The sequence below is a fragment of the Macaca thibetana genome, chromosome 2 (genome assembly GCF_024542745.1).
Source record: "Macaca thibetana thibetana isolate TM-01 chromosome 2, ASM2454274v1, whole genome shotgun sequence".
In the NCBI taxonomy this organism is placed as follows: Eukaryota; Metazoa; Chordata; class Mammalia; order Primates; family Cercopithecidae; genus Macaca; species Macaca thibetana.
The window spans coordinates 193,696,747-193,723,718 of NC_065579.1; the positions used below are offsets into that span (position 1 = coordinate 193,696,747).

Genomic DNA, 26,972 nt, shown 5'->3' on the forward strand with positions numbered 1-26,972 from the left:
AACCATGATTAAAATGTAGTTGCATTGATATTTTAGTAAGACATTCTTAATTCCCATAAACAAAAAGAAGGCTGTACTGCACCAACAGTTAGTTACACTGCACACAAGAAGTACTGGAATTAATTCTAGCTTACTGATTTTTTTTTCACCAGTAAACTAGGTAACTAAGATGACTTGCAAACTAACTCAGTTAACAATTGACAAAACGGATTACAAGGTCTTTGAGTATATTTTCAACCAAATGTGACTATATAGAGTACATGCGATTTTTTTTTTTTTTTTGAAAATTTTCATCATTTTTAGAGAACTGAGTTTGGTTTTGTTAAAAAAAAAAAAAAAAAAGGCAGGTTGAAACATCATAAAATTTTAAAGCGTTTATTTGAGCAAATAGCTCTGAACCAGAAGTAGGTAGGGAGTTCCAACAAGGGAACACCATGAGGAGACTTTTATTGGGCCAACACAGAACTAAAGCAAAGAAAATATTTGTTTGGACTGGGCGCAGTGGCTCATGCCTGTAATCCCAGCACTTTGGGAGGCCGAGGCAGGTGGATCACGAGGTCAAGAGATGGAGACCATCCTGGTCAACATGGTGAAACCCCGTCTCTACTAAAAATACAAAAATTAACTGAATATGGTGGCATGCACCTATAGTCCCAGCTACTCTAGAGGCTGAGGCAGGAGAATCACTTGAACCCAGGATGTGGAGATTGCAGTGAGCCGAGATTGCACCACTGCACTGCAGCCTGGGCGACAGAGCGAGACTCCATCTCTCTCTCTCTCTTTCGCTCTCTCTCTTTCTCTCTCTCTTTGTTTGGTGACAGTTATATAGTGGCCTTATTTGGTCTATCCCATTGGCAAGTCCCTAGTTATATAATTATACATTTGTAGGCTGCTTCTGATTGAGCTTAAGTTTGTTTTTTCTTTAATATAGGCATTTGTAAGAAATAGCTCAAGTTAAGTTTTGCCTGTTTGCAATTTAAGCACAGTTAAGGTTATTTTCAAAGCTTAACAAGCTTTACCTCCTCAAGGGACTGTTCAGGACTTGTTCTCGTTTTATTAAAGGTTGGTGCAAAAGTTATTGTGGTTTTTGCCATTGAAAGTAATGGCAAAAACCACAATTACTTTTGCACCAACCTAATACTTTAACAGTTGGAAGATCATTTTGGTATGTGGTAGAGAACACATCCTTGCAAAAAATTACTTTTTGTTTGAAAGTGATTAGACAAGAATCAACCACAAAATTTAAAATAACTTGATTTTTTTTTCACCTAGTTATCTTTCTGAATGTAATAGTTTGGTTTTGCAGAGACAGTTCAATATGAATTTTGATTTTTGTCTTCTATTTGGAAATTCTATTGCCTATTCCCTGTCTTTTCAATTTGTATTACAAGCTTACCATTTAGGAAGTTCAAAATATCACTATTTTTTCCCCAATTATTTGAATAAATCCCCCCTTTTTTTCCATGCCATTTAGGCTAACTTTATTTTTTCCTCAATATTTCAACTAGCTAAAATCCTTTTGAAGGAGAAAGCATAATGAACTGGAATCAAAAATGTTCATCCCACTTTTAACTCTGTAACTAGCAGAGTAAACCCTGGTCATATTTGATTTGTTGTTCGTTCATTTATCTTGTTTTCTTGTCCTTTTTTGTTCTTAGTACCTGCATATCACTAGGCAGTAAAAGAATGATAACACGATGTCCTAGAATGAACTCTGTGAAAGCAGTCACTGAATCCTCTTCTGTGCCTGGCTTTCCAGCTCACAAGATGGTCTGTGGCAAGACATCTAAACTCTTTTAAGTCAGAGTTGTCTTATATGCAAAATGAGTAAACTGAGTTAGGTTATTTCTATGGCATATATTAACGATAATTTTTTTTTGTCTTTTGAAGTGTCTGTTTTTCTTTTTCTTTTTATTATTATTATTATACTTTAAGTTCTAGGGTACATGTGTATAACGTGCAGGTTTGTTACACATGTATACTTGTGCCATGTTGGTGTGCTGCACCCATCAACTCGTCAGCACCCATCAACTCGTCATTTACATCAGGTATAACTCCCAGTGCAATCCCTCCCCTCTCCCCCCTCCCCATAATAAGCCCCGGTGTGTGATGTTCCCCTTCCCGAGTCCAAGTGATCTCATTGTTCAGTTCCCACCTATGAGTGAGAACGTGCGGTGTTTGGTTTTCTGTTCTTGAGATAGTTTGCTGAGAATGATGGTTTCCAGCTGCATCCATGTCCCTACAAAGGACACAAACCCATCCTTTTTTATGGCTGCATAGTATTCCATGGTGTATATGTGCCACATTTTCTTAATCCAGTCTGTCACTGGTGGACATCTGGGTTGATTCCAAGTCTTTGCTATTGTGAATAGTGCCGCAATGAACATATGTGTGCATGTGTCTTTATAGCAGCATGATTTATAATCCTTTGGGTATATACCCAGTAATGGGATGGCTGGGTCATATGGTACTAATAGTTCTAGATCCTTGAGGAATCGCCATACTGTTTTCCATAATGGCTGAACTAGTTTACAATCCCACCAACAGTGTAAAAGTGTTCCTATTTCTCCACATCCTCTCCAGCACCTGTTGTTTCCTGACTTTTTAATGATTGCCATTCTAACCAGCGTGAGATGGTATCTCATTGTGGTTTTGATTTGCATTTCTCTGATGGCCAGTGATGACGAGCATTTTTTCATGTGTCTGTTGGCTGTATGCATGTCTTCTTTTGAGAAATGTCTGTTCATATCCTTTGCCCACTTTTTGATGGGGTTTTTTTCTTGTAAATTTGTTTGAGTTCTTTGTAGGTTCTGGATATTAGCCCTTTGTCAGATAAGTAGATTGCAAAAATTTTCTCCCATTCTGTAGGTTGCCTGTTCACTCTGATGGTAGTTTCTTTTGCTGTGCAGAAGCTCTTTAGTTTAATTAGATCTCATTTGTCAATTTTGGCTTTTGTTGCCGTTGCTTTTGGTGTTTTAGACATGAAGTCCTTGCCCGTGCCTATGTCCTGAATGGTATTACTTAGGTTTTCTTCTAGGATTTTTATGGTATTAGGTCTAACATTTAAGTCTCTAATCCATCTTGAATTAATTTTTGTATAAGGAGTAAGGAAAGGATCCAGTTTCAGCTTTCTACTTATGGCTAGCCAATTTTCCCAGCACCATTTATTAAATAGGGAATCCTTTCCCCATTTCTTGTTTTTCTCAGGTTTGTCAAAGATCAGATGGCTGTAGATGTGTGGCATTATTCCTGAGGACTCGGTTCTGTTCCATTGGTCTATATCTCTGTTTTGGTACCAGTACCATGCTGTTTTGGTTACTGTAGCCTTGTAGTATAGTTTGAAGTCAGGTAGCGTGATGCCTGCAGCTTTGTTCTTTTGACTTAGGATTGTCTTGGCAATGCGGGCTCTTTTTTGGTTCCATATGAAGTTTAAAGCAGTTTCTTCCAATTCTGTGAAGAAAGTCATTGGTAGCTTGATGGGGATGGCATTGAATCTATAAATTACCTTGGGCAGTATGGCCATTTTCATGATATTGATTCTTCCTATCCATGAGCATGGTATGTTCTTCCATTTGTTTGTGTCCTCTTTTATTTCACTGAGCAGTGGTTTGTAGTTCTCCTTGAAGAGGTCCTTTACATCCCTTGTAAGTTGGATTCCTAGGTATTTTATTCTCTTTGAAGCAATTGTGAATGGAAGTTCATTCATGATTTGGCTCTCTGTTTGTCTGTTACTGGTGTATAAGAATGCTTGTGATTTTTGCACATTAATTTTGTATCCTGAGACTTTGCTGAAGTTGGTTATCAGCTTAAGGAGATTTTGGACTGAGATGATGGGATATTCTAAATATACAATCATGTCATCTGCAAACAGGGACAATTTGACTTCTTTTCCTAATTGAATACCCTTTATTTCTTTCTCTTGCCTGATTACCCTAGCCAGAACTTCCAACACTATGTTGAATAGGAGTGGTGAGAGAGGGCATCCCTGTCTTGTGCCAGTATTCAAGGGGAATTTTTCCAGTTTTTGCCCATTCAGTATGATATTGGCTGTGGGTCTGTCATAAATAGCTCTTATTATTTTGAGATATGTTCCATCAATACCGAATTTATTGAGAGTTTTTAGCATGAAGGACTGTTGAATTTTGTCAAAGGCCTTTTCTGCATCTATTGAGATAATCATATGGTTTTTGTCTTTGGTTCTGTTTATATGCTGGATTACGTTTATTGATTTGCGTATGTTGAACCAGCCTTGCATCCCAGGGATGAAGCCCACTTGATCATGGTGGATAAGCTTTTTGATGTGCTGCTAGATTCGGTTTGCCAGTATTTTATTGAGGATTTTTGCATCAATGTTCATCAGGGATATTGGTCTAAAATTATCTTTTTTTGTTGTGTCTCTGCCAGGCTTTGGTATCAGGATGATGTTGGCCTCATAAAATGAGTTAGGGAGGTTCCCTCTTTTTCTATTGATTGGAATAGTTTCAGAAGGAATGGTACCAGCTCCTCCTTGTACATCTGGTAGAATTCAGCTGTGAATCCATCTGGTCCTGGACTGTTTTTGGTTGGTAGGCTGTTAATTATTGCCTCAATTTCAGAGCCTGCTATTGGTCTATTCAGGGATTCAACTTCTTCCTGGTGTAGTCTTGGAAGAGTGTAAGTGTCCAGGAAATTATCCATTTTTTCTAGATTTTCTAGTTTATTTGCGTAGAGGTGTTTATAGTATTCTCTGATGGTAGCTTGTGTTTCTGTGGGGTTGGTGGTGATATCCCCTTTATCATTTTTTATTGCATCTATTTGATTCTTCCCTCTTTTCTTCTTTATTAGTCTTGCTAGCGGTCTATCAATTTTGTTGATCTTTTCAAAAAACCAACTCCTGGATTCATTGATTTTTTGGAGGGCTTTTTGTGTCTCTATCTCCTTCACTTCTGCTCTGATCTTAGTTATTTCTTGCCTTCTGCTAGCTTTTGGATGTGTTTGCTCTTGCTTCTCTAGTTCTTTTAATTGTGATGTTAGAGTGTCAATTTTAGATCTTTCCTGCTTTCTCTTGTGGGCATTTAGTGCTATAAATTTCACACTGCTTTAATTGTGTCCCAGAGATTCTGGTATGTTGTATCTTTGTTCTTATTGGTTTCAAAGAACATCTTTATTTCTGCCTTCATTTCGTTATGTACCCAGTAGTCATTCAGGAGCAGGTTGTTCAGTTTCCATGTAGTTGAGCAGTTTTGATTGAGTTTCTTTGTCCTGAGTTCTAGTTTGATTGTACTGTAGTCTTGAGAGACAGTTTGTTATAATTTCTGTTCTTGTACATTTGCTGAGGAGTGCTTTACTTCCAACTATGTGGTCGATTTTGGAATAAGTGTGATGTGGTGCTGAGAAGAATGTATATTCTGTTGTTTTGGGGTGGAGAGTTCTGTGTCTATTAGGTCCACTTGGTGCAGAGTTGAGTTCAATTCCTGGATATCCTTGTTAACTTTCTGTCTCGTTGATCTGTCTAATGTTGACAGTGGAGTGTTGAAGTCTCCCATTATTATTGTATGGGAGTCTAAGTCTCTTTGTAAGTCCCCAAGGACTTGCTTTATGAATCTGGGTGCTCCTGTATTGGGTGCATATATATTTAGGATAGTTAGCTCTTCCTGTTGAATTGATCCCTTTACCATTATGTAATGGCCTTCTTTGTCTCTTTTGATCTTTGATGGTTTAAAGTCTGTTTTATCAGAGACTAGGATTGCAACCCCTGCTTTTTTTTGTTCTCCATTTGCTTGGTAGATCTTCCTCCATGCCTTAATTTTGAGCCTATGTGTGTCTCTGCGTGTGAGATGGGTCTCCTGAATACAGCAGACTGATGGGTCTTGACTCTTTATCCAGTTTGCCAGTCTGTGTCTTTTAATTGGAGCATTTAGTCCATTTACATTTAAGGTTAATATTGTTATGTGTGAACTTGATCCTGTCATTATGATATTAACTGGTTATTTTGCTCGTTAGTTGATGCAGTTTCTTCCTAGCTTTGATGGTCTTTACATTTTGGCATATTTTTGCAATGGCTGGTACCGGTTGTTCCTTTCCATGTTTAGTGCTTCCTTCAGGGTCTAATATCTTATAACATGCTGTGTGGTCAGCCTACACCCATTCCAGATAACATGAGCTTTTTTCCTCCAGTCATTTGATTTTACCACCTACAATAACCATGTAAAAGGACACAACATCTTTAAAAGGTGTTCAGTATTTGTGCTGATGATGCCATGATAAGTGAAGAGCCAGCACAGCAGGATAGAGTCTACTTCAACAACTAGTCTTTTAATAACATGCTTATAACGTTAATGCTATCTTCAGTGGCTTTGAGAAACTTTTCTTTCAATAATATGGTGATCTTTTAAAGACTGCATAATTTAAAGTTTAATACTATGGTTCATAAAACTCTGGGGAAACTGACAACTCGAACTCTACATTATCACAAAGAAGAGATTCCCGTCAAAGCAAACCGAAGAGAGGCAAGAAAGAAAGTGGATGGTGCAGATGATGAGAGAGATTAGCAACGTCTTCAGATGACAGTCTAGAGAGCCTGTCAAATCACTTTGTCTAAAGCTATATGACCTTGTGTCTTGTGGTCATCGTCTCTCCTATAAATCGGTATATTAAAATACTTGCTTAAAGAGCTAAATGTCTTAGTGTTACTCTGATTCTCAAAACATTGGCAAAAGTGAGCATGAGGGAAATTGTCAAGAAAAAAAATTCACTAATTTATCACATTAACTACTTAAGCCCTTTAAAGTGATTTTTAATTACAAAGAATATAACGGTCAAAATGTAAATTATGTACTGTTTTATATTTAGTGTCTTCTAATGTAAATTATTTCCCCCCACACAAACACAGTTTTAACGTTAAAGGCATAGAAGCACATAATCCTTCCAAACCTACTTCCTATTTAACTTGATATTCCATTTAAAATGGAAGATGGAATTGAAAAGACTGTGAAAATATGAATCAAAGGACATAAAACTAATATGCCAAAGGAATTTGTTAGCTAATTTACATGTTCCTCTATTATAGACATTCAGGGCCAAGATTTTTAAAAAGTGTTTTAAATAATTTTTATTTTATTTTATTCTTATTTTTAAAACCACAGAACATGCCCTGATTTGTTTTCCTGGAGAGCACGTGTTTTCAGAATGGAAAAAATTAACATATTGCTTTAGTATGATAGAAAAATAGGCCATTTATCATCTTGTTTTAAGGGAAAGTTCACGGATCAGCTCCTGCATGCTGGTTGTGTGTGGGTTTCCGACACTTTGCATTGCTAAATAATTGAGAACATTAGCTCCCAAACCATGAAAAATTCATTTTAACATGATGTATTATTAATCAATTTAATTTAAAGTGATCTGGAAAGTTCCAATTTCAGTTGTGATGCTTGAAGATAAATTCAGGCAGTGTTTGGTTCTTATTAAAATTGTGTAACTCCTTATTGTCTGATTTTCATTTTTTTATAAGTGGGTCAAACATTAATCAAAGTGGCATACAAGATGACAAGTTGACCATCTCAGTCTACAAATTCATATACCTATGTGTATTTATAAGGAGCAGCTCTAAGAAATTTAGTCCATTTTTCATCAATTAGCAATATTGTCCTGCCATTTTAAAAGTTTACACTGATGCACACACATAGACCAGATATAAATACTATGTGCAAGTCTTTTTCTTTAGTGCTGACAAATTACTGATTAGGCTGACATTTTGCCTCCACAACTTGGTAGAGATTATGAAGTCATTATTAAAATATTTAGTACTTATGATATAAAGTTAGAAGAATGATGATTGCTAATGAGCTCCTATGTCACCATGCAATATCAATCTGAGGTTAAAAGTAGGGTCCCATTAACACATACATATGCAAAGTCATTGTGATATCTAGCCTTTTTCAGAGTCTTTCAGACGTTTCTGAGAGGCATACATTTCTCTCACATAATTTCCCTTACCCTTAATTTAGTCTCAAGACTTTGGATGCTTGCGAAGGTCCCATTTTTGTTGAAGTCCCATTGCCTCAGAGATATCAATATGGGGACGCCTGAAGTGAAAAAGGTGCACTGGAGCCTTCAATGTACTTCTGGCCCCTTGATATATCCCATACGTGAGAAACACAGGAGATTCCAGTTCCTGTTTCACTTACAGAGATCAAAGACATACTGCCTTGTTCCCTAATGATTTACAGAGCTTAGGGAGAGAAAAATAAGAGGTCTTTTCGTCTCATTTTTATGTAATCCTTTGGCACCCATCATTCTCTAAGCTCATAACAACCATGATGTCATGAAGACCTGGTGAGGAAAGAAATTCAATTGATAAGAAGCATTCTATACCCGCTATCACCCATCTGCTTTCACAAAGAGACAGTGCAGCTGTGCCAAGCTTGTGTGTCAATCACTTCCCTTAGAATATGTTTTGTTTGTTAGTTTTGTTGTTGTTGTTGTTTTCCCATGACTTTTTAGATTTTTTTTTATGACTGGAAAGTCCTGGAAGATTCAGTCCAGATGATATGCCACAAACTAAGTGAACTCTAGCAGTAAACAAAACTCTGCTATATACAATTTGAAAATAGAGAGATGAGTGTTAATTTTATAATACTTTGAAAGCTAGAAATAAAATATCTATTTATAAGCATACAAGCAAAAAGCACCAAAATAGGCAAGATATTGTTTGGCCATGTCTCCACTGAAATCTCAACTTGAATTGTATCTCCCAGAATTCCCCATGTTGTGAGAGGGACCAGGGGGAGGTAATTGAATCATGGGGGCTGTTCTTTCCTGTGCTATTCTTGAGATAGCGAATAAGTCTCACAAGATCTGATGGGTTTATCAGGGGTTTCTGCTTTTGCTTCTTCCTCATTTTCTCTTGCTGCCACCGTGTAAGAACTGCCTTTCACCTCCTGCCATGATTCTGAGGCCTCCCCAGTCATGTGGAACTGTAAGTCTAATTAAATTTATTTTTCTCCCAGTCTTCGGTATGTCTTTAACAGCAGCATGAAAATGGCCTAATACAGTAAATTGGTACCAGTAGAGTAGGGCATTGCGAAAAGATACCCAAGAATGTGGAAGTGACTTTGGAACTGGGTAACAGGCAGAGGTTGGGAGAGTTTGGAGGGCTCAGAAGACAGGAAAATGTGTGAAAGTTTTAAACTTCCTTGAGACGTGTTGAATGGCTTTACCTAAAATGCTGATAATGATATGGACAATAAAGTCCAGGATAAGGGGGTCTCAGATGGAGATGAGAAACCTGTTGAGACCGGGGATGAAGGTGACTGTTGTTATGTTTTAGCAAAGAGACTGGCGGCATTTTGCACCTGCCTTAGAGATTTGTGGAACTTTGAACTTGAGACAGATGATCTGGCAGAAGAACTTTCTAAGCAGCAAAATATTCAAGAGGTGACTTGGGTGCTGTTAAAGGCATTCAGTTTTATAAGGAAAGTGGAGCATAAAAGTTTGGAAAACGTGCAGCCTATGTGATAGAAAAGAAAAACCCATTTTCTGGGGAGAAATTCAAGCTGGCTTCAGAAATTTACATAAGTAGCAGGAGCCCGTAGCATGTGGTGACACAATATGTTAATCCCAGAGACCATGGTGAAAATATCTCCAGGCCATGTCAGAGAACTTCACTGAAGACCCTCCCTTCACAGATCCGGAAGACCAGGAGGGAAAAGTGGATTGGTGGGCTGGGCCCAGGGCTCCTGTGCAGTGTGCAGCCTAGGGACTCGGTGCCCTGTGTTCCAGCCACTCCAGCCATGCTGAAAGGGGCCAATGTACAGCTTGGGTTGTGGCTTCAGAGGGTGGAAGCCCCAAGCCTTGGCAGCTTCCACGTGGTGCTGAGCCTGCAGATGCACAGAAGGCAAGAATTGAGGTTTGGGAACTTCTGCCTAGATTTCAGAAGATGTATGGAAACACCTGGTGGGGCCCTCATGGAGAACCTCTGCTAGGGCAGTGCAGAAGGGAAATGTGGGGTCAGAGCCCCCACACAGAGTCTCTACTGGGGCACTGCCTAGTGGAGCTGTGAGAAGAGGGCCACTGTCCTCCAGAACCCAGAATGGTAGATCCACCGACAGCTTGCACCGTGAGTCTGGAAAATCCACAGACACTCAGCGCCAGCCAGTAGAAGTAGCTGGGAGGGAGGCTGTATCCTGCAAAACCACAGGGGTGGAGCTGCCCAAGACCATGGGAATCCACCGCTTGCATCAGCATGACCTAGAGTCAAAGGAGTTCATTTTGGGGCTTTAAAATTTAACTGCCCTGCTGGATTTGGGACTTGCATGGTCCTTGTAGTCCCTTTGTTTGGGCTAGTTTCTCCCATCTGGAATGGCTGTATTTACCTAATACCTGTGCTCCCATTGCACCTAACAAGTAACTAGCTGGCTTTTGATTTTACAGGCTCATAGGAGGAAGGGAATGGCCTTGTCCCAGATGAACATTTGGACTGTGGACTTTTAGGTTAATGCTGAAATGAGTTAAGACTTTGGGAGACTGTTGGGAAGGCATGATTGGTTTTAAAATGTGAGGACATGAGATTTGGAGGGACCAGGGGCAGAATGATATGGTATGGTTTGGCTGTGTCTCCGTTGAAATCTCAATTTGAATTGTATTTCCCAGAATTTCTACATGTTGTAGGAGTGACCCAGGGGGAGGGAACGAGGGGGAGGTAAATGAATCATGGGGTCGGTGTTTCTCGTGCTATTCTGGTGATAATGAATAAATCTCACAAGATCTGATGGGTTTATCAGTGGTTTCTGCTTTTGCTTCTTCCTCATTTTTCTCTTGCCACTGCCATGTAAGAAGTGCCTTTCACTTTCTGCCATGATTCTGAGGCCTCCCCAGCCATGTGGAACTGTAAGTCCAATTAAACTCATTTTTTATTTTTATTTTTTCCTAGTCTCTAGTATGTCTTCATCAGAAGCATGAAAATGGACTAATACAAGGCATTTTCAGGCACATACTTCCACAGGATAAGTATACCTTTGGCGAAGGGAAAAGACAGAGGATGGCCCATTTCTATTGAGTGTGAAAGGCACAAGTTGCGTGGACTTGATAACCCTATAATCTTCTGTCCCATTCACAGGACATACATACGTTCTACACAATAGTATTCATCAGTATTATCACTGCAGAGAAATAAGAGTTAAACACTTTAGGTTTATGCTACTTTCACAAAAATTACTTGCGTGCCAGCATTTATGCTACCTGAATATGATTCAGAAATATCCATTTTAACTGTAATAATGTATGAGATATTTAAATGATGGAGGGAGAGTTGGATAGGTGTGAACTGGTGTGGTGGAAAAAACGTCTTCCCAATAGCAAGGCATTTTGTCTGAAGAACTATGGTAGAAAAAAATAAAAATAATTTACTTTAATAAGGTTCAGTTGAAATAAATTTAGACGCAATCACACATTTACTCAAGGCAAGATAATACCACAAGATCTCCTTTGCTCTAAACCACCTAATAGAAAAGTATTTTGTTATTAGGATTTTATTATCTGTGCTATTTCAATTTATTTTGTATGTTTCTATTACTGCATGTATTACATTTACTTTCTGCTTATCTAGGTGTCTCTCTAGCTAGACTGTATGCTCCTAGAGAACAAGAACCATGTCTTACTCATCTTGGTACACTGCCTGGCCATGACAGAAACCTTGATATGCGTTTGTTGAATTAAATTGAACTTCAAGGTTCTATCTTGTCATTTGGAATTCCATAATAGAGCATATAAGCTATTTATGATTTTGGCTCTTCTTGGGTTTCAACTCTGCCAAGTTTTGTTCATGGCCATTGGACTTTGTCATCCAAAATAATGACTCAACACAATGGAAGGGCATGTCCCTAAGTACTGTTCATTCATGATAACCTCATCATCATTAAAAAAAAAATCCAGTTCCCTGGATGGAAGGGTAATTTGCAATTTGTCTCCTTTTAAAAGTAGGATTTATTACACTCACTCTGAGTTGTTGAGCCATGACAATAGTTTTTTCTTCATAAGACCAAAATCCTACTTCTTATTAATTCAATTTTAGATATGATTTCCCTGAAACATCACATTTCACACACTTCATCTAATAACAATAATTACAAGTAGTTGCAGAGTGAAGATTCTTACAGCCTTTCAACAATATGTTTATACCATTAAAGACATCTGTATTCTCATATATCTTAGAGCTGACATTCGTTTGGGGCATAAATCTGAAGTGTCACTCACCAATAAGCAGAAACATTTCTCTTCTTCTATGTAATCGGGTGTTCAAACTTACATTAGGCAAATAATAAACTAAAAAGTATTTGGATGCAAAAATAAGGTGTAGAAAGATTAAAATATAGGAATCTAATATCAGTGGTCTCAGGTTAGAAGACAACTTAGAACCTGAACTTAAAATGAAGATTAGGTCTGTGAAATTGTCAAGTACACACAAACACATTCACACGCATTTTCCTACCACTAAGAAATCCATTTCAATATTCTAAATATTTAAGTTTATCCATTTCATCTATGAGGTGATAAAAGCATGCCTTTAGTACTCATAATCTTCATTGTTTAGTCTTGATCATTTAGAATAGACACAGTATATACACTGTCTGTCCTGCTGTGTGCTATGTTCCATGTATAACTTAGATTAGTGCAAAGATCTGATTAATGGCAGAATACAGCATCTAAAAAAAAAATCACAAAGAACACTGGTGTGCTTGAGATGCTAAACCCTTAGGGCCTCACTGACTTTTAGGCAGGAGTAGAAAGTAGAGACTTGCTGGAAATTTTTGGTTTTGCCTGCAAATTTCTAGTAGAAACAAAGCAGCCCAAGAAAAATACACTGAGATAATGATTTTGTCTAAACAATGACAAAGCATGTATGTGAAAACAAAAATTTTGCCTTTTGTCCAGTCTTCTTCACTTTGAATAAACAGAGTAACAGACTCCTCTCAGAAATTGATATAAAATGGATTGCTGTGAACACATGTTTGGGGGAGCAACATTTTTGCTAGAAATAGATCTGTACTCTATCATATGTCTTCACTGAAATCCAATAATTTAAAAAATAATAACCAGGTGTTTCACTTATTTAAGGCATATTCTTACCTGAACACTGTGCCAATTTTTTGTTGTTGTTATTTTGCTTAGGTTTTGATACAGTCCTACTTTTATCCCCCTTTTAAAAATGTGAAGGCTGAAGTTGAAAGAGTTTTGTTATATGCTCAAGGTCATAACTTACTAAGGAATACAGCTTAGTTTGAAATTCAGGGTTATGTTCCAGATACTATGCTTCAAGTTACTGCACCTGTTCCTCCTCAATAAACTACATGTTCTTATGTAGGCTTTATATCTGGCGAGAACTTAAAATGTGAGTTTTGTTTTGACAGCTAGAGAATGGTCTGAGAAATCTCTACTCAAAATACTGTGGAACATAATGGATCATATGGTAACTGATAAGGAAAAGGCTGATTATGAGTGAGCCATTTTGGAATAAAAAATTATGAAAAGGCTAGTAATGAGTAGGCTACTTTTAGGAAAAATACTATCTTTATGGAACTTTCATTCAAGATGCCTTTTTAAAATTCAAGATATTCTGCTAAGAAATGTGGAAACTAAGGGAAAAAATTGCTTCTGAAATGACCGACTGCCAGCATGACAAAGTCTTATAGTTGGATCTGATCATTATTTATCTTCATACCTGTAATTTTACCCTCCAAGTGAATATAAAGTTCCATGAGTCTTTAGGGATTTCTACATTTCTCAGTGTATGCTTAGTTTTGTGTATAGCAATAGGTTCTGAATATTTCTACCATAAAAACTAAAACAAAATTTGAAGCTTTCATATGTCAAACTTAGTCTTCTAAACATTTTTGACTACAGAACTCTATTGTCATTCAACACACATTAATACCCCAGTGTCCAGTCTAAAATTTTCTACACTCTGGTGTATTATACTTCATTTTGAATCCCTGCAATCTCCCAAATGCTACTCTAAACTGACAAAGTGCATGAATAACTAGTGACTTCAGTGGGCAAGGGGAAGAGGGGCAGGCTTAGCAAACTGGCAAAATTTTACTCTAAATTATCAACATTTTGATATATTCAGATACCTGCAACATTTAAAATATTCTGTAACCACCAAATTTACATAAATATAGAGGATGAGTATTCATAGCAATTTTATCTATCTTTTATTTTCCATGATATCTTAACTAACCCTCCCTGCCATACTATTTTATCATAGCCCTTTCTCCAATTAATCAGTGATAAACTTACATCTTCTATATATTTGTCAAATGTATTTGCACATTGATGTATACAAAAACATGTTTTTCCAGGTACATTCTAATTTTTTTTCTCTTACTGAAATGAATAGATTTGCTAAAATACATTTTTTGAAGCTTTGTTAAATGAGATACTTTTTGTAAGGTTAATACTAAATTAAAGTGATTACAGATTTATTCACTATTCTTGAACAAAATCTACAAGGTGTTTCATAGGCTTCAAAAGAGTTGAATCTTTTGGAAATTATCTGTATTTGGAGCAAAATCAGGCAATTGGCACGGACAGACAAAATATAATTTTGTCCATGAATTTAATAACAGAAAAACTATAACTGCCTCTGAGCTGTTACCCATGCCAACTGAGCCCACATTTCTCAATCCCTTCCAAATATTATCCACAGGAAACTTATCAAGGGAGATTGGCATCAATGTCCGAATTAAGTGAAATATTGAATCTATTCTCAAGCAAACATTGACTAAGATAGTTTTGATGGTAGGCATATTATACTATTTTTGTTATACTTTTAGCTGTAGGGATAATGCCTGTCTTATTATCTCATTCATTTTATAACATCAGAGGTGTTCAATCTTTTGGTTTCCCTGGGCCCCACTGGAAGAAGAAAAATTGTCTTGGGCCACACATAAGATATAATAACACTAACAATAGCTGATAAGCTTAAAAACTAACAAAAAAAAATCACAGAGTAACTCATAATATTTTAAGAAAGTTTACAAATTTTTGTTGGGCTTAATTTAAAACCATCCTGGGCTGCATGAGGCTCATGGACCATGGGTTGGACTAGCTTGTTCTGCATCCTGGTTTCTTTTCTAAAAGGGTTCTGCCGATTATAACACGTGCTTGCTTTAAAATACTTTGAAAATTTAATGCACCTATGTTTGTATGTATGTATAATGAAGAAAAAAATAATAAAACATAATTCCAGATAACAAAGATTATTACCCACTGTTCATATTTGGTACATTAATATTCCATCTGATTTCCCTCACTCAGACACTGACACTTTTCCTATTGCTCTCCATGTCTCTCATCAGAAGTGTGTGCAGTAATGGTAAAATGCATCCTTTGGCTACATTCACATGGGCATTTTTCCCCATTTTTATGCCATTTCCAGTATTAACTCTGCTTCAACATACTATATGGACTTTTATTATGTGTCTATCAGACAACTGTCTGGGCATTGGGGATTTAATTAAAAACGTAACAGTGACAGTTCCCATTCCTATCTCATTGAGCAAATAAAAGGTATATTTTAAAAAGAAATACCCAAACAATATGTAAATTAACAAGAATAGTTTAGACAGCAGGAATTGCTATGCAGAAAAACAAGACAGGCTGTTGTAAGTGAGCAAATGGAAGACTACTTTAGATCAGGTGAGAAAGGGAGGTCTCTCTATGTAAAATGTAAACTGAGAACTGAATATCAAGAATCAGGTGACCATGTTAATAAACATCAGAGAAGGAAAAATGTCCAGGAAGAAGGAATTGCTAGAGCAAATCCTACCGCAACCAATGTAATTGGTGTGTCTAAGAAAAGAAACATTGCATGGTTGGGACACAGCGAACACAAGGGGTAAAGTAGTTCAAAATAAACAGAAAAAAAAAAAAAAAAAAAAACTCAAGATGGTCTGGCCAGTTTATGTGGGGTTTTGTAGGCCAGAGCAGAATGTGAAATTTACTATAAGTGTAATGAAAAGTCATTGGATGATTTTAAGCCAGTTGGATACATGATAAATGGTTTCAAAGAAAATCATTCTTGACTACATATATGAAACAACCACAGGTCAAAATCTTTGCAAAAATGTCTAAAGAGACTGGACCTACAAAGAAGAGAAGATGAATCAGCCTTCTATTTTCACACAAATCACTTTTGGACCATAAATTTAATTTGTGCCAACAATGATTATCATTACAAGTAGTAGAATAAAGAAAATATCTTTGGGCTAGGAATCAGAATACCATTACTGGGATTTTTTGCTTACTTGTGTGACTATGAGTGAATCATGTTTCTTGAAGACTTAGTGCCCTGATTGTGAAAAACGAGATAACTGGATCACCTTGAAGAGGTGTAACCACTCCTTTCCTCTTGTCCTATTCCTTATCAAATCACTTACCTGTGGGCTATTTTCTTAAGGGAAAAAATGAAATATGAAACAATCACTGCTGTCCATACAAGGACTACAAATACCACAGCAAGTTCCCATTCTCGTTGTTTACAACTATTGCTACGAATTGAGTTGGCAAAGTATTTAATCCAAGAATTAGTTATCATCATAGCATTCCTGTGACATTTACATTTTAAAGACATACCTGACTGTGGATGCTTCACAAAACTTACTTGCTTAATAACAAAAAGGAAAATCCTATCAATTTCTTAAATTTTTACTGAGAGTAAAATTCATATGGTGCTAACTTGACAATAAAGGGAAAATTAATGCTGTGTTCTGAAATATTCTAAGTGTTTTGATGTAAGATACTCAGATAAATATGAATATAATCAATATTCAAAAGAAATTGTATAATAATGAAATATAATTCTTGGTTTGTGTAATTTTTATGTTAAAAATGCATATTACCACATACAGACATCTATTTAGTTATACTCATTTTTGAAAAGCTTATATTAGGAAAACACAAATAACTACATGGAATAGACAAGACATAATTGTTAAACTATGGTTTAACATAAGGGTGCCAAAAACCTGCAATGTATTATAGAAACATACAAGCAAATCATTTGCAAAATGCAGGATTATTTTCCAGATATAATTTGCCCATATGCATCACCTGGCAAAGCAAGGAAAGTGATTCCCTCAGCTCCCCAACTCCCTTTCCCATCGGCTACTTATAAGAGTGCTTTTCTTTTCAAGGTTGCTTTTGACATTAAGAGTGTGGGTAGAGGAAAAACAAATAGAAGATGAACATGTGGACTCTTGCCAAGAAACCTATGCTCTCCAAACCTTCACAACCATAGTTCTTAATGATAGTTTGGGATACGTATATGTAACCGGGACGATCTGCTGTTTTCAAGCAAAGAAATAAAACATGTTGAAGGACTTTGCTAAGTAACAGAAAGAATGATGGACTGATGACCAGATTTACTTGACTGCATAAATTTGTGCATTTCCTTTAGATATATGACCTTTCTACTCTTCTTCTGCAATGTCAAGGGAATTAACTACATTTCAGCTCTTTTTACATTCCAAAATCATATGTATCTAGAATGAATCATGCACTAAATCATCAAGTAAACATTTATTGGCTCCAATCTTTCTCTCTGACTTCATCTCCAATCTTTTACTCTACCCTTCAGCTACATTAACCTTGTTCTTCCTGGAACAAGCAAACTTGTGCTCAGATAAGAGCCTTTTAACCTTATATGAGAACCTTAAGAAGCTTCTGGATTTTTCCCAAGGCACACACCTTATTATTTAAATCTGTGTTCATTTGACACTCCCTCAAAGAGGCCTTTCTCAAACAATTCAACATCGACTTCAACTCTACCTAAAGCACCTTTATTCTTTCATCCCTTTTACCACTCATATTTCCCTCAACATATGCCATTGTCCAAAGTTGATTCCCTTCCCCATTTCATCCTGTCAGAATGAAAGCTCTGGGAAGAGTTTCAAGCATTTCCATTTTGAATTCTATGTCAACTAATATTATGCCTTATTATATGTAAGTACTCCATTATTCTTCAAACAAGACAGAATATTTGTGTTTTATATCCCATTCTCATATTCACATATGCCATGTTCACAATCAAGCCATTAAAATTCTGAATTATCTTTTAACTTTTTCAATTTTCTCAGTTTTCTATATCAGAAAGCTTAGCACCATCTTCGATTCTTTCCCTCACTCTTCAATGTATTCTACCATTATGTTTTTTGATAGTTATTCCCAATCTATATGCCTGCATTTCTTTATCTACCTCTAAGCAACTTTGAGTCTCTCATTTTTTATATTCCCTCAATGATAAAGTAAAATGTGCCTAAGACTGTAGCTTTATGTTCATGCTTGCAACTATTAAAAAAAAAAAGTTTGCCCTTATTAACCTACGATCAACTATGCCTCTTAGTTTTCAAGGTCCTGAAATGTCTGGTTCACTTAAGCTTTCAAACATCCTAACTCTAATCTCAGTTTAGGCCAATGACATTACTATTCTAAGAGTACATAATCATTTTATTTTCTCTACTTGTATTTCTTCCAAATTAACTGCTTTACTCTCAAATATCCAAATTGAACACCTTCCAAAGCCTAGCTTAAGACTTACTTTCATACATATAACATAATGTACTAAATTCTCAGTGATGTATTCCTTCTCCAAAATCCAATCACACTTATAAACTAATGTATACCTAATAAATTTTATTCTCTGTTGTCATTATTTTTACGGCCAGTTGTTCTATGTGAATGCGATTCTCCCAACCCAGTTGATGTGGTCTTGATGGAAGGTGCTGCATTTTATGCCTCTTAGGTAGCACAAATTAAGCATTGTGTATGTGGAAGTATCAATAAGAGATACAAACTTTGCTGTTTAACATTCATTTGCCTAAAACCTAGAGAGTTAAAATACACGTCTACGGTTATAATATAACCAGTAGCAGAGTCAGAACTTAAACTCAGATGTCTTAACTCCTAGTCCAGATAGCTTGTCATCTTAGATAATCTTTCATAAATCATGTAATTCAAATACTAAACTGTTTCTTAAGGATAGTCCTAAATATCAAAGGAAATAATAATATGGCGTGACATATACATTTTCTCATAGCAAAATGTTGACATTACTTAATACTTGAAGCATTTTGGATGAAAGGAAAAGTCACCGTGTCAAACATTAGAAATAATGACAATCGCTTAATACCTGGCATCTCCTCCTCAATATAACCAACAAGCAATAATGGCTCTGCTGTGTTCAGTTTTGTTTTACAGACTCTGCCAGTGCTTATGATGATAGTTGTTGTCAAACCATACCTTGTACAGAAGTGGTGGCCTGCAGTTGAAGCACCTATGTAATGGAGTAAAATTTGTGGTTAAGAGGAATGCAGAACCCTCTGGGAATGTCATTTCAATATAGCATTTTGGAGAACTTAGTCTGGGTCAGTCTCATTGTACTGAAAGCTCCCCAGAACCAGAAATTGCTCTAGCAACCTGTCTTTATGGTTCAGAATCTGAGAGAAAAGAAATATAAATGCCTCTTTGTCAATCATTTTTAAAAATAGATTATTTGATAATAACATAGACAAATATTTTTAAGTTCCAAGTAGTACAAACATCTGTAAAATACTGATTTTGCTGAATTATAAATTAAAAAGAGACTCATTGTGGGCATCTATTTTTCCTGTACAGAAAAAAACTTTGCTGAATGATCTCCTTTTGAGATATGCCTTCTATCTGATGTAGTCAAGTCTGAACATGTTTAAGAAACAAAATCTCATTGCCTGTGATAGGCATGATAATGGCCCCCCAAAGAGGTTTATGCCAAGGGAATTAACTAAACTATATTTCAGTTCTTTGTACATTCCAAAATTGTATGTATCTAGAATGAATCATGCACCAAATCATCAAGTAAACATGGGCCCCAGTCTTTCAGACTCTCCAAAACTGTCAGAATCTCCAAAACTGTCAGATTCTGTCAGAATTTCCAAAACTTCTAAGTATGTTGTCATACATAGTAAGAGGGACTTTGCAGATGTAATTAAATTTTAGGGCCTTGAGATGAAGAGAGTATCCTGAATTACCTTGGTGAGTCCAATCTAATCAGATGAGTTCTTAAAGGTGAAAATGAAGGCCGGGCCCGGTGGCTCACGCCTGTAACCCCAGCACTTTGGGAGGCCGAGGCGGCGGATCCCGAGGTCAGGAGATCGAGACCATCCTGGCTAACACGGTGAAACCCCGTCTCTACTAAAAATACAAAAAATGAGCCGGGCGCGGTGGCGGCGCCTGTGGTCCCAGCTCCTCGGGAGGCTGAGGCAGGAGAATGGCGGGAACCCGGGGGGCGGAGCTTGCAGGGAGCCAAGATGGCGCCGCTCACTCGGGCCTGGGCGACAGAGCGAGAGGCTGTCTCAAAAAACAAACGAACAAAAGTGGAAATGAAATGGAAAACAAGGGCATGAGAGAAATTCAAATTGAGAGGAATTTCATCCCCAGCTGCTGGCTTTCTAGTTGAAACAGAGGTACCAAGAGACTAGAAGTGTAGCAGCTCTAGAAACAGTGAACAGCTCTGTTTGCAGCCAGTTAGAAAGTGGGCACCTTGGTCCTAGAACCTCAAGCAACTGAATTTATGAGTAGGAAATGCATTCTTCCCCAGACCCTCCAGAAAATAATGCAACCTACTGACAATTTAATTTTAGTTGGATGAGACCAATAGCAGTGTTGTTACCTGCAGAACTGTGAGATAATAAATTTGTGTCGTTTAAGCCCGTAAGTTCCTGCTAATCTATTACATTAGTTACAAAAACCTAATATACTGACTTAGTAAGCATATGAGTAAAAGGGAATATTTAATTTTCACGAGAAAGAGAGCTGCACCACAATAATTGTGCATTCTGTAAATGCACAATTACAGAAATGCCATCAAGCATCATCTCCTACACAATTGCCAAGTTATGTGTGTGGATCAACATATGGCAACCCAGTGTTTACCACTGGGGACATAAGAGTGATAACTGCGGTTTAACACCTTTAAATGGAAAAGCAATTGAATCCAGGACCAAGCTAAGATGTAAGTAAACATTCACTTGACAATTTTAGGCAAACATGGATAATAAAAAAATCACCTGTAAAAGAAGTAAAATTGTTCTCAGCACATCCGAAGACTTGTTCTAAGTCAGAACTCAGGTATATTCAGCTTAGCATTTTCTGTCTTTCAGAGACACCAAGAGTTATGTTTGTTCAAACATTCATGTCTTCTTCATGTTACACTAAAAAATTCAGAAGTTATCCTCTCGTATTGATCAAATTATAGAACTGCCTTCTGAGAATTTTTATAAACATTTCTAAAAATTTTTCCTTGTATTCTAGGCTATGATTAATTCACTTAATTTACTACCATTGTGCAAACTAGAACATGTAAAAAATTTCATTAGCTTGTTCTGATACCTTAGGACATGACAAATTATTCTTTTCAATTTATTTATAATCTTAATGATTTTGCAGTTTTGTGATAGGTTTTTTTTTTTCTTGTCAGAGTAAAGGTTTGATTTTATTCCTTTACCTGTAAAGCAAGAATAATATTAATATCTGTACCATAAATTTATTGTGAGGCTTAAATATGGTAATGTATGGGAGCCATGTAGAACAGCGCCTAATACTTGTAACGCCATTATAAATTTCAACTCTTGTTGGTTCGTTATTATTGTTAATTGCTCATCCTTACTTAATCTTTTATCATCTTCATTGCCCTTTTTTAAAAGCCCATTTCAAGAGGCTTCCCATATATCTTATATGTCACAATTGATTATTCATTTAATTTTTTTCATTACCCAATAACCTTTTAAACTCCAGGCATGTGCTAGATATTGAAGCAAGGAAAATGATTTAAACACAAGCTTCCTTTACCTTCCAAGTGCTCAGGGTCTAGCATCTTCAAATTAGAATGGCCACTACAGTCACGTAGTGTGTCATTCAATCTGATGTAGTTAAACTACAATAGCCAACATTCTCCAAATCTCGGTGTTTTAAAAAATTTACAAGATAAAGTTACATTTTTTTCTTGTAATGTTGACTGAGTCCTGAAGGCTACACAACTCATCTCACCTTATAGGAGCATATGCTGCAACCCTGCAACAGTGGAGAAGAAAATAGGCAAATCAGCGTTTCCTCTCCCATTATTTTGACCAACACAAAATCTCATGGATATATTCAAACTCAAAAAATGTGAAGTATAATTTCTCATGGGTCAGCAGCAATAAAGCCAGAGATATTTGTGTATACACTTAATATCCCACATGTGTACTTATTCCTCCACAATAACAAATAATCCTGAACATAAGTAGCAATCTGGCAAACAAGAGTTGAACCTTTCTGGTGGATCTATTTTGTATAACTTTTATTTGGAGGTCATAGAGAGAACACTGAATGGTCTTCATTACTTTAAATATTAGTAACACTTCAATTCTAATGATGGTAAGTACAAATACATCTAGCAAACTTGGTTTCACAAACAGCGGATATTTAATGAGCAAGTTTTATAAATAAGTTATATTTTTATTAAAAACTAAAATGTATATTGTGTTAAAAATATGTATTAGATGTGTGATGATGTAGCCTTCTGACATCTTGCTACACTAGTTACAGTTTATTTTTTCAATCTTACAAATTACCATATATTTTAAAGCAAAAATATAAACATTTGTTAAAGCAATGTATTCTGTATCTTTGTTTGAAGTAATTGTATTTCAGTGTCCAAACCAATAATATAATTTTTGCAAAATTCATAAAATTGAATATTCTTCAGCTAGCTCAGGTGATAATGGTACTTAGAACGTTTATATTCTATGCCACTCAAAGATAACTTTGGCATCTAGATGTTGCTGTCCCCTTTTGGGTGAGTCACTTTCATGTGTCTCATGACTGAAGAAGGAGAGAATCTACAAATATTAATTTCACTATCTCACTGGCAGAAATGAAAACCGTTATTGAGGCTTAGTCTGATTTCTCCAATTCAATAAGTGTCTAGATATCTTAAGATATTGCTTCAATGCAATTTTATATTCAATTTTAAGTATTCCAGAATGTTTTCCAAGGACAAACTTCTTGTTAACTATTAAGGTACCACAGGTATCAACTAAACAGATACACATAATGAAAGTTTGTTTTCAGGTTCTTTGGATTTTAGGATTGGTATCATGCTTCAGAAAATGAATATATTCTTTATATAGAAAAGTTGCTACACTTGTCCTAATATCCATTCATCTATTTCTCATACCCTGAATTTATGGAGTAAAGCCAATTTTAAAATGAATTTATTCTTGCTAAAAGTTTGCTGTATATTTTTCTGTCAAAGTCAAACTATGTCTACTATATGGTATTATAATACTATGAGCCTAGTTTTTCTAAAATGCTTCTGCTGTCATTTCACCAATGTGTGCTCTTGAAGTGATTATTCTACAAGAAAACATTCCTGAATAAAGAGTTTTACAGAGTTAGGAGTTGTGGGTAGACTCCCTTGACAGCCTCTGTATTCTATCACTTATTCTTTGGCAAAGCCTCATACTTCCTGATGCTTAATCTTATTACCATAAGATGGAATTTTATCACTTTGTACATGGCTTTTTGCATCTCTTTTCCACTCTGAACTATTTCACTGATCTCATTTTAAAAGTTGTTTTATTATGCCATTAATTTGTTCAGAAACCTCTGGGGTGTTTCAGTTACAAATCTCATCCATGTTGAAAGCTCTTCGGGGTATAAAGAAGGTGTGTTTTCTCACATCATAGTACAGTTTCAGATTCCTGGAGACCTTAGTTTTAACCCCAGATTCAACATTTAGGTAGGGCATTTAAACTCCGCAGTCCTATGTGTAAAATAGTGATAATGTTTCCCTCAAATGGTTCTTTCCTCTAGGTGCTGTCATAAAGAACAGATGATCCATTTTCAGAGAGAATAACAAAACATCTGGCACACAGCAGACACCTGTCATGTTAGTTCTGTTTCTCTACTCATCTTATTTACTACCCAAGACAAGTTACAGCTCTGTGTCTTTAAAAAAAACAAATCTGACAATATACAAAATTTTGCTTCTTTAATTCTTCTATTTCTTTTTCATCTCTCTGTATATGATTTCAATGTTATAAACGTATATTATGCTTGTGTGCCTAATATAGACTGAATATTATTGTATATACTACATTTTATATAAACAAAACACTCTACAGACTTGTATGTTCAAAACCATGTAAAGTTTCATTTGTGGGTAATTTAGTTAACTTTAAAGTCAGTTTTGATAATAATAGATTCTTGCCCTACATGGTAACTTTAGCACCCAGTCTTACCATCAAATATGTACCTTCTTCCATTTTCATAGTCAGTTGTACCTCTAAGGCAATATATTAAACTAATAGAATATACTAAACTAATAGAATATACTAAACATAATAGTATATTTAGTTTAGAATATACTAAAAAACTATATTGCCTAGAGGTGCAACTGTGTGTGAAAACAGAAGAGGGCACGTATTGAATGGTAAGGTTAGGTGCTAAAATTGCCATAGGAAGATTTTAACTAATATATATAGCTTGAATTTTTTATTTTTCTTTCCCTCTACACCCCTCATCTACCTATATCCCTATTAATAAGTCTACACTACTTACAATTTCACACTTATGTGTTGCATAATACATATACAAATAAAACCTGGACTATGCTACTGCATGAAAAAATATAATGCAATGTGATTCATGCTGAGGAACTGACATGAGTCTTAAAGACTCAGATACACTCCTCTGTCCAGAGATGACTCAAAAAGCTTCACTCCACTTCACGCCAAGCTTCACTTTCTGCAGGCTGTATGGTTTCTGGGTAATTTTTCCCTCATGTTTCTTTTATCAAGGTCAATTATTGTGTCCCTACCTTCCTCATTATCTATAGTGTTTCTCAAAAGAAGGACAAACATCTTTTACTTTAGAGAGTTTTACTTCTAATAAATGCAAGAACTCATATAGAAGTAGGTCAAAGTTTATAAAACAAAAATGCTACAAAAACTTTAGAAGTCTTATAAATGTCGTTACAATTATATTTAATTCCCCACAAACTAATTTTTTCTATTATTTTAGTATCATATACTCCATAATTTTAAAATTTTCTACAGTGAAATTTCATTTATTAAGGTATGAATTAAAAAGTGTTCAAATTCTTCTCAGCTATGACTTGTATGACTTCTAAGGTAGAGATACTTCCATAGTTCAATGAAGGACTTACTTTTTCAGTAGTTCTGACACAATTTCAAATACACCTGAGTTACTTAAAACACCTTGGTTTCTGTATCCAGAGATTCTTATTCAATAGGTCTTGGTTGCAGCCTGGACATCTGTATTTTTAACAAGCTCCCATGATGATTGCAATACACAAAACGATGTTATATCTGGGAAACATTGCATTTTACTGTTAGTATAGAACAATAGCTGTCACCTATTTGATACTTGACAGGTCCTCATTTAAGGTATCAGCAAGGGGGAGTTTCATTATACATCTTCATGTCCAAATTTATGTTCTTTAAAATGTGCATGGAAGCCAATCCTTGTTTCTCTAGTAAACTGAATTCAGCCCAAAGTGTAATTATTCTAGACAGTTTAGCAAAAGTTTGGGTAGCAGTGGTGGGATTACACTAAACGTCATTTTTCAAACAAGAAACGGTGTTGTGAAGATGATCAAAATTCAGTTTCTTTGAAGTAATTTTTATCCCAGCCTACATAAAATGTAGAACTTGTTAGATTTAAATGGTGCCAGGTTATAATAAAATGTTCTGATATTTCAAATATATCTATCGTCTATGAAACAAAAAAAAATGTCGATTATTCTTCATTGTTTCATGATGAGAAAAAGTTGTCAACCATTGCTTTATTTCACAGTTTTCTAAAAGTTACTTAATCCCTAAAGTGGAAAGCAATCATTTTGTGGGAAAATGTACAATGAAAGCAAGCATTTTACCAGATTTCTTAAAATCAGTCTAATAGCTACTCAGTCATGATTCCCATTTTTTAAAATAAAGAATTAAGAAAGCAACATGCATATCAATTTAGTTTAACAGGACTTTATATGTGACATTATTAATGTCTATGACAGCTTTTATAAACCAAAACAATGTGTGCAGGTATCTGAACTGTACAATTCATGAGGTTTTGAAGTTGACTGTTCACTATGCATGAACACAAAGTTCTAAGCCATGCAGGGCTGCAAAAAAAACTGAAAACAATTAAAGCAAAACTCAGATACCCCAGAGATTGTTATCCAAATAATCCTACTTTATAGAAAGTCATTGCAGTAGTTTAGCCAAAAGGGTACATCAATTTTCTAACTTGTAATTAAGATTTGCATTATTAATGCCAAGGATATTCTTCGTAATTAGGCATAAATATATACAGAAAAAGAAAATCTTATTAAGTTCACTGCCATGTAGAAAATAAATTAATAATATTATGAAGAGAACATGTTATAAAATTATCCCTGAATAAGAATGCTCATATGTATGTATAATTTTTCCTAAAGACTATTTTATTATGATGAAGTAAACTTAGAGTCCACTGTCTTCCTAATAGATCTTGTTTTAAACAACAGACTTGCATCATTATAATTTTCAAGGAGGCATTTATTTTCACTATTTTTGATTATTATGCTTCTTACCACAAACACTTCTCTTAAAATAGAAAGTACCAACATCGGCCTGGCGCAGTGTCTCATGCCTGTAATCCCAGCACTTTGGGAGGTGGAGATGGGCAGATCACAAGGTCAGGAGTTCGAGACAAGCCTGGCAAACATGGTGAAATCCTGTCTCTACTAAAAATACAAAATCAGCCGTGTTGGTGGCACACGTCTCTAGTCCCAGCTACTTGGGAGCCTGAGGCAGGAGAATCGCTTGTACCCAGGAGGCAGAGGTTGCAGTGAGCTGAGATTGCACCACTGCACTCTCACTCCAGCCTGGGCAATGGAGCGAGATTCCGTCTCAAAAAAA

General features: G+C 35.9%; 1 protein-coding gene and 1 long non-coding RNA gene across 10 annotated transcripts in view; both read right to left on the reverse strand.

The window, feature by feature from the left end:
* The window catches only part of ROBO2 (roundabout guidance receptor 2), a 1,778,513-nt gene that overhangs the window by 1,239,310 nt on the left and 512,231 nt on the right, over nt 1-26,972 (reverse strand). The window lies entirely within an intron of this gene.
* Nucleotides 12,455-26,972, reverse strand: part of LOC126949347 (uncharacterized) — a 74,664-nt gene continuing 60,146 nt past the window's right edge. The window contains exons 2-3 of one of the 3 annotated variants that reach the window (XR_007723671.1): nt 25,223-25,385; nt 12,455-21,224 (exon numbers count right to left, since the gene is read on the reverse strand). This is a non-coding gene — a long non-coding RNA (uncharacterized LOC126949347). Of the gene's footprint in view, nt 25,386-26,972 lie in introns of all 3 variants that reach the window. The other 2 variants (XR_007723670.1, XR_007723669.1) reach the window with 2 other exon arrangements.